Source organism: Aotus nancymaae, unplaced genomic scaffold (assembly GCF_030222135.1).
Source record: "Aotus nancymaae isolate 86718 unplaced genomic scaffold, 86718_ANA_hifiasm-v0.15.2.pri h1tg000007l, whole genome shotgun sequence".
Taxonomy (NCBI): Eukaryota; Metazoa; Chordata; class Mammalia; order Primates; family Aotidae; genus Aotus; species Aotus nancymaae.
Genome location: NW_026988418.1, coordinates 52,851,689 through 52,865,855, shown reverse-complemented (window position 1 = coordinate 52,865,855; position 14,167 = coordinate 52,851,689).

Sequence of the window (14,167 nt, the reverse complement as noted above, 5' to 3'; positions counted from 1 at the left end):
TCTCCCTTCCTTCCTTCCTTCCTTCCTTTGTCTCTTTCTTTCTTCTTTTCTTTCTTTCTTTTGAGTAGGCCTCACTATATTGCCCAGGCTGGCTTCAAATTCCTGGCCTCAAGCAATCCTCCTGCCTCAACCTCTCAAGTAGCTGAGATCACAAGTAGAGGCAACTGCGCCCAGCAACCAAAAGTACTTTGATTCATTCTTAAGAAAGGCATTGAAATAAAGAAAGATTACTATAGCCATGGATTCATTTGGTCTATTGTCAGAGAAAGTAAAAGTCATATCTTAAGCCTAACGAGTCAGGTGATAGTAAATGCTGATATATGCGTGTGTGTGTGAGAGTGTGTGTGTGTACATACTTCTACGTATAAACAAAAGAAGGCAGCTAAGTCAGGGGAGGAAACACATTCCAATGGTACAAAAATAAACACATACACACAGAGATAGAGATCGAGAGAGAGAGAGGCAAGAAAGGATCTGAATTTTTTTCCTTTCTCCAACCCTGCAAAGACATAGAAGAGCTCTGAACAAGCACTTTTCATACCATCTGTGGTGAAGAACAAGTTTTTGTTATTTGGTCTTTGCTTTTTCCTTTCCTATAAGTTATGGATTAACACTACAAATGCTCTAAAATGAATTATTTTAAAAACTAATATGAAATACGTATACACAAAATAAATGACACTGTTCTTCCAGACAACTCTTACCCCAAACTTACCCTTGTACTGAAGGAACTAGACACGAAACCATGTAAGAATCCACCTCTAAAATTCCAAGACTGTCAATGAGCAGAAGATATGGCATAGTTGCCCAAAGAAGTGGGTGACAGTAGTAGCAGACATAGAACCCCTGTGCTCCTGCCAGGTGATCCAGCATTCTCGGGACAGCCCACTGACTGCAATGATGAAGCCACATTCTAGTAGCCAGCAGCAGGTCAGCAGAGAGACTACAAAGGGAGGAGCTACAAGAAAACTTCCTGCTGCTGCCTATGGAGATTTGGCAAGGCTTGGTGTGCATATTTGTTATTCATATTCTTCTCGAATTACACTTACTTCTCTAATCTTGTGCAGACAGTTCTTGCAAGAAGTGAGGAATGAAGAGACTAAGCTTGCTGTGAAATGTGAATGCCTCAGTACAGCAAGGACATGGCAAAGAGGGTAAGAGCAATGCCTGGGCCCTCTCTCGGTGGCAACATTAACATTAGAGGGACTTTGAGCCCCTGGATGCCCTGACATTTCTCCTGCCACTTGCTGTTCTGCTCCTTTGCCTCCTGCTCAGTGTCCACCCTTTTAATAGTGCCATTTCGTACCTTAGACAACCACCGCTTTCTGCCTCTGCCCATCACACTCCATTTCCATTGTTCCTTTTGGGGCTTATTGGCTCTGTTTATGGCCTGTGGCTTTTCGTGTGCTGGCCCTTCCTCTCCCAGATATGCCTGTTAAAAAGTATAAGCTATAAATAGGAAGCAAATAAATATGGCAGTTAACAATGAAAGTATGATTTCCTTGAGGAGTCTCCCTCGATTTGATGATAGGTCTCAGATTTCACAGAAAAGTCATGGTATACTCAGAGCTCACAGAATGATGAGTACATTTTACAAAAGTGTCCCCATTTGCTCTAAATCATGAGTTTCATACATTAGCTTGACCCTTGTTGGCTCTAGCAATGTGCCGTAGCACACGATTCACTCTCTCTGAGCTTTGTCCTTACCTTTCTTTGTGGCTGGGTTTTCACGATTGCCACATGGCCCTCCGTGCACACACAGAGCCCTAAGGAACATCCTTTCCAGTTATAAGCACAGATTTCCAAGTAAGGCAGAACTACGTTTAAGTCTTGGGTCCACCATGTAGACCTCGGATAGGTTACTTAGAGTCATGGAGACCTGGTGTACTCATCTATAAAATGGAAATGACAGTGGCACCAGAGGGTCACTGTGAGGATTAAATTAGATGATATATATATAAAGTTACTGCAGTGCCTGGGACATAGTAGACACTAAATAACAGTTAGCTATTACTGTCATCTGTCCTGGGGGACAAGATGCACACCAAGTCCTTTAACAGGTAACAAAGAACATTGGAAGAAATTGAGCTGAGAAATAAGATATAAGTGAATATTATTGTTGATTCATATAAGCCTGCTCATTTATTCAGGACGTGTTTACTCAGGACCTACTTAATGCTGGTTACTGTGTTAGGTTAATAAGGCAGAATGTCTTAATGAGGAGCTCACACAGATTGGAAAAAGCAAACCCATAAAAACAAAATAACAATTCTTGTATCATCTTTGCTAGCCAAACAAAGATCTGAAGGTATGCACTGATGTTAAGTCGTGTCCTTGGGAAATCCGATCACTTGTAAAAACCTACCTGAAGTAATGACCTCCTGAGCTCTGGCTCACATTTGAGGCAGCTTTGAGGACAAGTGCACATGAGGTAAGGAAGGGGGCAGAGCTTCCCCGGGGGCTGATCTAAAAGGGCACCCCCAAACCCAGAAGATCCAGGGCCCAGGAATGTCTGTCAACAGTAGCTGTTATGGCGGACCCACCGATGCTCATCAGGAAGGCAACCAACGAGACACAAGCCAAATTCCCCCTTTAAATTAACTTCTCGGCACATCTTTCTGCAGAGTGTGTGCAGCTCTAGAAGGCAGCAGCAGCAGGGGCCCAGACCACTGCTTTTCTTTCCACTGTTGTTTATAAAATTGAAGGGAGAAAAAGCAGCATTGGTCTCAAATTAATCTTCTCCTCCTCAGTCTAAAGGATGTAAGCATCAGGTCCATCGTCTCCAAGCAAACTGTTCTTCGTGTTCTCTTGAACAAAGAGCATCTGTGACCAGTGGACTTGCCTGTTACCAGTACGTGATAAAGGGGACAGTGTGACAGCCTCAGCCTCGCTGGGAGCTGCTTTCTTTCTTTTTCTCTTTTCTTTCTTTCTTTTTTTTTATGCCTTTTTAAGAGGCAGCAGAAAAGGCTCTTCTTTAGAGAAGATTTCCTGGTTTGAGGGAGGGTTAAATAAACAAATGATAACAACACCAATCAACCCTCTTTGCTTACAGCCTGCAGAGTCAATCTGCCTCCTGGCTGTGGAGCTACCAACCAGCAAAGGCAAACTAATTAGACACAGACAAACACTTAGGCAATCACACCTTGTGAATGTAAGCGTCTTCCTGTCATTTGGCAAGTCTCTCAGCTGCCTCTGAGCGTGAGACAACAAATCCCCTGCAAACAAGTTCCTCACGCTCCCCGTTAGTGAGACCTAACGGATCACAATGGCTAGAGGTGAAAGGTGGCAGTCTCGTCAGGTAATGACATCTCTCCAACAGCCCATATTAAAACAGCGGCACTTGTTTAGACTAGCCTATTTGCACCTACCTACAGAGGGCCTTTTTAATGTAATTATTAGCCTCTGCCGCCCTGCTTAGGATTTGAAAATATCGTTCATTTTCATCTTGCTTCAGCTACCGCTGCTATCTCCTATTCGGGCTCAGTCACCTCATCCTCCCACAACTAAGTGTAGAAACAAGCATGAGCTAGAAGGCTGAATTAACAAGAACAAGTTGGCAGGTGAGTTATGTGACAAAAAAAAAAAAAAGAAGGGATTTGACGATATATTCTAATCACTACCTGTCTGTGGAAATCTTGAAAAAATTTAAATGACTTTTCTTAGCAAGACCCAAAAGCTATTGCAATAATTGACCAAACCTATAGATGTAAAAGCAAAGAGGCTGGAATCTAGTAACAGTATGCAGCAGGTAAACAACGATATGTTGCTTTAAAATAAAACAGAAAGAGGCAAGAATCTATTGACAGACTGGGCCAGGAGTTCTGATAACTGCTCATCACAGTGCAGAATTTGGCCTTTGACATTTTAAGTAGCTGGAAGGGATGGTCCCACCTGACCTCACTCTGTATTATACAAACAAATGCATCGCCATGTAAAAGTTTGGCTGATACATTACAGACCCGTAGGTCAAAGACCAGAATTTCTAAGTCCCCCAGATGGTTTCCATCTCTGCTTATAAGTGTCCAGGTCATATTCGGGCAGAGCAGTGAGGCATTTTATCTACCCACTATTAATTGTTAAATATCTGCCGTTGCTTGGAGCTGTGCTCACTTAAAAATGATGCAGTTGACTTTCTGTCGAGATGGCTTTCAATCTTGCTCCTCAAACCTTACTGGTGCTCTCATTGCTCTGTAGTTTATGGCCATCACTTATTAATGGTTATAAACAGGGATGATTTTTTTCAAAGGTAACAATAGCTTAAACTGTCACTGAGGAGAGGCGTTTGTATAAAGGAATGCTCAGCTTCCTATCTTCTTCCTGCATTTTTCCTTCCATCCCTTCTCCTTTATCTTCTTTCTCTCCATTCCCCTTCCCCATGGAAGGGGCAGATTTTATAGAAGTCAGCTTCCAGAAAAGCTTTGAATGAGAAGAATAATTAGGGCCACAGAGACTCCAGGATGGGATAATACGGAATAAATCTCCAGGACAGAAAAAATTAAAAGGGCCACCTGTAAAGAGCGTGCCTAGAAGGAGTATTTATTCTACATGTCTTGACCTACTACTTTGTGCCAGGTACTGTGCTAGGTAAGCAGGGTAAGAAGAAAATCGTGAAATGGTCCCTGCTCCAATATACTGAGGAAAAGAGAAATCGTGGCAATTCTGAGATAATTCCATCCTTAACCTTCTGTTTCTAAATCAGCTGCTTATCAGTGCATTAGCCACTCTGTTACCACCAACTCGGAATCACTAGGAAGAGATCGCTGCTCACAGCTGAAAATGAGGACAAAAATTCAAATTCAAAACAGCAAATGAGAGGAGATTACAGAGAAAGGACATTGTTTTTCTAGTAAGTGACACAATTTTAATGAAAACTTTTAGACAGGAAAATAAGAGAAACAAGAGCAGAGTATTGTTCTCCTGTCACTGACTCTTTTCAAATCAGGAGGACTCCAGGAACAAGACGGGGACACAGAGCAATGCCTGAAATGCCCATCCGCGCTTCAAATTCTGATCCAAATAATCAAAAAGACTCACAGAAGGGCAAAAACTGGCAACAGCCCTGAAAGCCGATCATGACAGGTCATCATAGGCGATGTTCAAGGAGGGGGTTCCACTAACTGCTAAAATAAGTGAGGATTTAAAAGCACACTCTTAGGATGTATACGTATCTTTTGAATCCAAACAGTATGAAGGACTTAAAAATGATAGAGAAGGACTTTGATCCCAGCGTCCGCTCCCAACCCCAGCATGCACTAATCAAGAAAGGTGCAGTGACCAAGAAAGTCAGTGGCCGCCCTTCGGCGGCGTTGGATCGAGTGTCCAGAAATCCTACTGCCCAGCAGCGTCTGCCTTGACATCATTCCTATGGCAGCAACACAGGAGTTTCAAGGATTAAGTGGCAGAATCTTGCATCCTGGGATATAGTCTCCTGCAGAAAAGAAGGAAGACTTATCTCCCTTGCAGAAAGACAGGGGAGGAGTCAGGAAGAGTTGTGGGAGAAGACACACTGAAGTGCATTGCCTTTTAGGATCTACCATGTCACAGGAATTGCTGCAGCCTCCTCCTCACTCTCCAACACAGCCAGGGACCCCTGTCCTCCACAACGCCAGAGGCTGAACCCATCAGACGGCCCTCCACCCCCAGCCATGTGGCTCTAACAGTCCAAAGTGTTTTCACCCAAGTGAACAATGAGGGGTGTTAGGCCTGCTCACGAACATCCCAATCTAGCTGCAAATGCCTCACCTGGATGGACGTCCCATATGCTTAGAAAATGAGAAAAGGGAAAGTACTGGGGACTGTGAGAAAACAAACTCTGTATCAAAAAAGTGGTATATCCCAGAATATTCAAATCACATCTCAAAAATGTTTCTACAGGAAAATTCTTTAAATATTAGAAATATTTCCTAGTCCTTCATGAAATCAAGGCAGGGATAGATGGGGTAGAATATTATTGTAAGGCCGGTTGCCTTGCTGGGAACTCGGACACACACCACCCCCTCGCTGGGAGCTCGGACACACCCACCCCCCTTACACAGCCTAGCCCTCCCTTAAAGAACCCCACCAAAATGCAAAAGAAGTCTTGTAAATCTACCCAATAGCAGTCACGTCTTGTAAATCTACCCAATAGCATTCAAACCCTGCCTACCTGCCAATAGCAAGCTTGCCTGCTGCCTATAAAACCCCACGTCTGAGAGGAGTCCATGCAACTTCTCTGGCCCTTCCTGTCGGACTGCAGAACCTCACCCAGGAGCTGAATAAATTCGCATTGGATCTTCTTGTGCTGGCCTCAGTTTCTTCTTTTTAAACTCGGCAAGAACCCAAGAACCCTTACAACTATGAAGAGAGGCAGAGCTGCAAAGGAAACTAGGGAAAGAGCACAGGGCATCTAAAATGGCCTCGTCCAGAAGAAGATCACGTTAGAGGCAGGAATAAGGAAAATCATCACTATCGTTTCCCTCTATGTTCTCAGGAGCTTTCTCAACTACCTTCTCCAAATTACTGTTTTGCTTTCTATAGAGATGAAATATAAAAAATTGAAAGACAATGCTGGGTGCAGTGGCTCACCCCTGTAATCCCAGCACTTTGGGAGGCTGAGGCAGGCAGATCACCTCAGGTCAGGTGTTTGAGATAAGCCTGGCCAACATGGTGAAACCCCGTCTCTACTAAAAATACGAAAATTAGCCAGGTGTGGTGGTAGGAGCCTGTGATCTTAGCTACTTGGGAGGCTGAGGCAGGAGAATCACTTGAACCTGGGAGGCGGAGATTGCAGTGAGCCAAGACCATGCCATTGAGTTCCAACCTGGACAACAAGAGCAAAACTCCATCTTAAAAAAAAAAAAAAAATCACAAAGGCAAGAGATATGGAACACCAGCTTAAACTTTCTTTAAATTTATTTAAAATTCCTCAAAATGTTAAGGATAAGTAGTCAGACGAAAAGAGGGGGAGAGGATATATAGCGGCTACAACTCCCATTATAAATTACCAGAGACTTTTGCTGCCCATGTCATTCACTTCCACTGTTTTCTCAAGTTTCCTCCTTTTCCTATTTCCTAATAGTTCCTAATCATACCACGGCTTTTAAAAGAGCTAACTAAATAGGACAACTTATACAACTGTAAAGTATAACAGTAATGTATACATATTAATGTGGGCCATAAACGACTTCATCAAACACATATTGAATATCTGCCTGTGATGGTCAATTTTATGCGTCAACTTGACTAAGCTTTGGTACCCAGTTGTTTGGTCTGACACTGGTCCAGATATTGCTGTGGGGGTGTGTTTTAGATGTGACTAATATTTAAATCAGAGTAAAGCAGATTATCCTCCATAATGTAGATAGGCCTCATCTAATCAGTTGAAGACCTTAAGAGCAAAAACCATTTGCCAAAGAAGAAAGAATTCTGTCTCAAGACCACTTGAGTTTCCAGCCTGCTGCCCTGAGTAATTCAGACTCAAGACTGAAACATCACTTTTACTCGAATTTCTAGCTATTAGCCTGACCTACAAATTTCAGACTTTGTAACTCCCACAATTGTGTGTGTGTGTGTGTGTGTGTGTGTGTATGCCTCTGACTTATATGCTATCATATACAAGGTCTTATGCTACATTCTTTGAGGTCCACAAATAAATAGCACCTGCATTTCCATTACCAGGAAATACATATCTCACTCAAAAACAAATTCACCCAAACTTCTGTGTGCCCAGCAGTATGCTGGAGCTGCAAAATGACTAAGCAATATCACTGTTTAAGGTGCTCACAATCTAGCCAAGAAGATGACATGCACGAGATACAAATTTATATTGCATCATGGGGAAAATGCCATAAGAAAGGGGCAAACAGTTTCCAGGGGTGTTTAAGGAAAGTCAAGAGCTTCTGCCAGAAGGAATCTGGGAAGGATTCATTAAGAAGGCAGCACTGAGCCTGAGCGCTCATACTGTGGGAATGTGCCAATTTAACTTGAACCATTGGAAAACCCCATTATAAGGGTTAGAGTCTACAAGTCATCGAAACCCCAAAGGTCCTGTAAGCCACAGACTGGAGGAAAAGATGCTCAGTTTTTAGGGGCTCTGCACAGCATTGGTCCTCTGTGTCCGCTAGGCAGAAGTTCCCCCAACATTCTTGGACTAGGCAGCCAAGGCCAGGGTCATGCAAGTGACATAGATGCTATACAGGTCAGGTGGCTGCCCTAGCTTCACCTGGCCTTTGCCAGCATCAGGCAATCAACTAACAGGCAGCCTGGCTTCAGGAAGCTTTTCAGAGCAAGTTCCAACATCTGCTTGGGTCAGTACCAAGTTCCCTGTTTTTTCACACTCTCCAACTCTGAGTTTCTAGCTATGGCTAGAGCAAACTATGAGGACAGAAAATTATTTTCATTGCCTATTGCTTCAGTAAGCAGAGATTTAGAAATATTTCCATCAAAAAGCTACTTACAAGTGCTGGTGACTGAGCAGGGGTTACAACCCAAATGTCTTAGGGGCCCAGGTCGCCTAGCTGTGTAAATCAGGGTGGGACAGAGTCATGGGGAGCTGTGTGGGCTGGCGAAAATTCTCCAGGTGCATCTGCAACCAGATTTGGCCCTTCGTCCTATCCATTTGCACCCTATGGATTAAAGAGTTAACTCTACCTTTAAAATGCAGATATCTGAAACAACACATTCCCAGAAGACTCTACAATGCTAAAGTCTGACCCAAACTACTTACAAAAGTTATACTAGGATTGGATGCCAGGGTACCTTTTATATGTTTAATCTTTCCCCTTCTGAATAAAAGCCTTAGGAACTACCAGCAGCAACTGCTTGACCCAATTGACGCTATGATTTCGGCAGGAAAAGGTGGTCTCAACTGGGGAGTGAGATGGAATTATGCAGGATCCAGGGCTCCATATGGCCCCTCGGTCAGGGGTACCATTAGAGTACATCAAATGCATTACCTTCTCTCAAAGAGCTGGCTGGGGGCCTTCTTGTTCCATCTGACCACCTGTCCCTTTTTCCTTCTCTGTCACAAAGACTTCTTCCTCCCTTCATACTATACCAGTACCGCACACTCAGCTCTTGCCAGTCACAGCGGAGGTGGAGGAGGCGCTGAGATCTCAGGAACTGCCAGTTTGATTGAGGCCTGGCACCCTTCAGCTCTCTCTAAGACTGGAGAGAAGTCAGCTGTCTCTCCAAGAGAGGGTCTAAGAGAGTCAGTGGTTCAGAATCCAAAGGTCATTAAGGAGTGTTCATTCTTTAAAGAGCCATGAAGGTGCACAAAGATGGGAGAAGTCAGGCCCATAAACGTGTGGGCAGGGGGTTCTGGATTCCCAGGTGGATTGAAACAGTTTGCAATGCAAGGCAGGGCGCCCTTCAGTTGGCTCATGTCCAGATGGAAATATTCTGCATCTGTTTGTGAATTTGTGTGTTTAAAGAATAGAAAAATGTTTTTGTTAAGACAGAGTAACTCGGGTATAGGAAACGGTATAGACAGAAAAGTTAAAAAGAAAATCACCCTCCTTCTAACTGTGCCTAGAATCAGTAATGGCTTTCAAAACAGTTTGTGCAGCACTATCCTGAGTGTCTGAACTGGAGACAGTCGCATTCTGCTTTTATATCATGACCCCTCCCTCATTCCCATTCATTATCTCTTCCCAGTGGAGCGCTCCGAATAAACCTGTCACTCCTCAAGCCAGCCTTTCTCGGCAGCACAGTGGAGATGCCAGCCTCCATGCTTGCAAAGAGACAAGGCGGAGCTCTTCACTGTGTGTGACACTCAGGAACATTGGCCCCTGGCTGGAATTGAAAAATAGAACTACCTTTGTCTCAGGGATAGCTCAGTTTAGGAGGAAGACAAATTCTAACCGCAAAGCAGGATATTCTTAATGCTTCTAGTTGCTTGTAAACATGCTTAGCACAGGTCTAGATCTATAAAGTAAGTGTTCAACAAATGTTTTTGATTAATTGATCAAGTCTCCTCTCCCAGCCCATGCTCTGAAATACTTCCCATGGTTCTCCTTCAAATTTTTGCTGCTCAAGAACGTCCTGCTTTAGAAACCTCTGCTTTAAGGTGAAATCACACCAAAAAGAAAAAAATACCTACACATCAAGAAGCCAAAAGAAGGCATGACTCAAATATGGCCAGAGACACTTGAAAGCCCAATTTTACTTTTATTCAGTAACTTCACTTTTTTTGTGAATCATTGATATGGAAAGAGAACTTCAACTTACCCCAAACTCACCAAAAATGCTCTTGGCTGGAGAACTGGAGGGATATCCTTAAACATATAGAATTTTGGGGTCTACATTCTATGGTTTTCAACCTGCATTGCCAGCCGTGCATTGCCACTACTTAGGGGTGTGTGCAGCGATGCTATCAGATCACCCTTCTGTTTTCCAGAGATGCCTGCGGTCACTTTGGAATTGAGTTATGTGTCTTTATTATATGGTGGCAATGGGGAAAATGGAAAAGAAGTAACTATTAACAAGATATGGTTACAGCTAAAACTTTTAGATGCTAACGTTTTCATTTCCAGAGAGAAAAATCCCCTCTTGTCCAGCTGCCATAGACACCATCTCAAATTATAACATCCTTACTGTCTTCCAAGACCCTTCTCAAATGCAGCCTCTATAGAGTCTAGATTCTACTGGATATGACTTATTTCCCCAACTCTCATGTCAGACTGCCTAGTATCTAATTCTAGCCCTACGCATTCCAGCTTCAGGAAACTAGGAAAGTTATTTAAACACCATGTGCCCTTATTTACTCACCTGTAAAATTGGGAGAATAGTACACCCTAACTCAAAGAGTCATAAACTGAGCCCATGAATAGTGCTTAGAAGGCTATCTGGCCTATGTAACACTTGTGGAAGCTAAGTGCTATCACTTCTCAGCCTTTGGGTTAAGACCAAGTAAAGCTATTAGCTACAAACTCCAATAGAACTTGTATTTCTTGAAAAGCTTTTGCCTTACTTCCTTATTTGTATAGTCTCTTGCCCCTCTACCTTGCCCCACTTTTCTTACATGTTGAGAGAGCTCTCTCATCTCCCTTAGTCAGGAGTGGTTTCAGGTGAGTTCAGGATAAGTTGAAGTTCTCCATCTTAAAGTAAGGTGCTTGGGAGTAGGCACAGCATCTTATCTTTGTGGCTGGTTCATATAAATGTACGAGAAATATTGAAATTAAACAGATAAGGTTTACATAGTGCCTAACATAAGCTACACTCTTATACTTACTGGATTTCTGTTGTCATAATCTTATACCAAGAAGAAGAATCCAAGTGTCTATATCGAATGTGTGTCTATATCTAATGTGTCTTTATGTATATAAAGTATATATCTTTGAAAGTATCCACATACAACTGAGAAACAAGACATAACGCAAAGTCACATTTTGCCTTCTGGTAATCTGCCAAGACTGAAAAAGTCTGACAGCACACAGAAACTTTTCCTGACATGCAGAGCTGTCATCAGCATTTCTCCACCTTCCCAGTGACATACAAATGCTGCAGTGGATGCCAGAAACATTGGCGACCAGAGCAAGGATGGTGCCCTGCGCATAGTTAGTAGTTACTATGTTTATTTTCACTCTGATCTGTTGTCAGCTTCATTCCCTTCAGATCCATGGCTATATTATGAGATATGATTTTGAGTCTTCATCATTTGGCTTGTAATATCTATTTTCAAAACACTCTTTTGCGATTGCGAGGTAAATCTAATAGTTGTTTTGTTTAATGTTCTCAACAGTCAACACCAACCTTTCCTACATTTTTTGCTTTATTCTTTTAGGATTTTGCCCTCAAGAATTCCTTTTGTCAATCTCTTCTTCCCGATGCTTCCACCCTGGTACTTGGTCATTGTAAGCTTTTCTGATTGATCTCCAAAGAGATGAAATCTTCTGGGCTCCCCTATAGGAACATCCGGGGAGCAGTTTGGAATGTGATTGGTGTATTGACAGTTCTGAGTGGCAGAAGGGTCACTCAGATGGGACTCTGAAGGAATGGGTTGGAAAAGGATGGCAAGGAAGGCCTATTTATAAAGCAGGCTCAGGATCCAACAAGGAATAGGAATACAGAGGCATCCAGGACTAGCAACAGTAGGAAGCCGTTGCCACCATGGGCCTGAAGGAGCCAGGGAAGGAAACAATGTTTCATGCCAGAACTTGGTGAGAGCTGCAGCCTCAGATAAGGGGCCAGCCGGCAGGAGCTATGGTCTGGGAAGATGCAGACTGTACCAGGCAGGGACAGGCAGGTGTTAGAGCCAAGGGGTCAGGCACTTGGAGCCCACTGCAGAGAAGGAAAGACAAGGGAATGACTCTCACAGGGAAGGCAGGGAAGGGTGAGCAGAGAATAATTAGCACAATGTACATGAAAGTGCATGTCTCTAAACCTGTACATGAAACGGCACCCTATCACCCTGAGCACCACAGTGAAACTTCATCCACACAGCCTTCCAAGGGAGCCTAAAGAACTTCCCACTTGTTTGACTCTAACACGTCTTTGTTAGGGTTACTGGAGAGAAGAGGTCATTTTAATTTCTAAAGACAGAATGTAGTATAACCTTACTTGTGATTGTGATTCTTTCCAATGCTCCTAAGATTTGTGCTATATCACTCTTTGGGTTGCAGAAACATAATAAGGAGGTAAATTTTCTCTTTTCTAACTGATAATGTCTGGAATAAAAACAGCAATTAATATAGATTCTATGGATTGTGCTCTTTTTTTTGAACTGGGTGATTTTATGTGTTCCAACTATAGATATAAAGCAATGGTCTTCAGCCTGGCTGTTTGTCAACATCAACTTCAGAATTTGTGTCCAGTACAGAATTTGCAGTCTGTCCCATAGAGCCTCAATGGAGAATCACTCATTTAAAATTATGGACACATGATTAGGAAGCTCAACATAGAAATTTGCACCCAGGTCTCTTTGATCTGTCAATAGAGTTTAACATCATTCTATGTTACGTTTTTAAAAGATCTCCCATGTTAGTCACAAGACAATTGATTAGTCAGAGGTATATACCCAAGGGGAATAGAATTTAACCTTCACATGAATTCATGCCTTTAAAAAGAAATGGATTTAATTCCAATTGAGGCTTTTCACAGATGGAATTAAAACTACTTGTGTTGAAGATCAAGACTTCGGCATTTTTGAAAATTAAAATGAACAAACTAAGGCCAGGTGTGGTGGCTCACACTTTGGGAAGCTGAGATGGGCAGATAGCTTGATCCCAGGAGTTTGAGACAAGTCTGTCCAAAATGGAGAAATCCTATCTCTTTTAAAAATAGAAAAATTAGCTGGCCGTGGTGGTACACGCCTGTAGTCCCAGCTACTTGGGAGGCTGAGATGGGAGGACCTGAGCCCAGGACACAGAGGTTGCAATGAGCTGAGATTGTGCCACCGCACTCCAGCCTGGATCATAGAGTGAGACCCTGTATCAAAAATAAATAAATATATTTTTTTAAATGAGTAAACTAAAACTTACCTCTCTGGCCTTCCAAACCCAGCTCAAATCCCTCCAGAAAATAAACAACACAATGTATATTAAAAGGCACAAAGCCTTTATTCTTCAATATCTCAAACAGGAAGCAATCCTGTCATCAACTGAATTAGCAACATATTCCACGCTACTTCCTACTTTGTTTTTGTTTCCTTATTTGTTTGCTGGTTAATTTTACCACTTTTCACTTTCTGAGTTTTTAAAAGGACTCATTTGTGTACATGTTACACATGAACGTGAACATTTTGGGGTCAGAGATTGCATGTTGCTCATTTCTGCATCATTGCCCACAGTGTTTGTCCATTGTAGGTGTTCATTCTGTTTGTTGAATTAATACATTACTTTAAAAACGAATGTATTTCTTTCAAATGACTGAGTGAAAAAAATGCACCTGGTACTAATAATGTTTTGCACTGACCTACAGCTTTCCCCATCATACCAACCCATGGTGCCATTCTCAGTTCTTCCACTCCAGGTCCAGACAAAAAGGAAAATCTGGATCCCAGATCCGAAGATTCCATGCTCAATTTTAATATTGAAGTCACCATGGGTGTCAGGTCCACAATTTCAGGAAACTTTTGCAGAAAAATGTTTATATGTATTTGGTGGACTTTCTTGAATTTTGTATAATCTCTTGATTTTCTATTATTATTGAACCTTTCTGCAGGTCTTGCCTGATAAATAACAAGCATCTT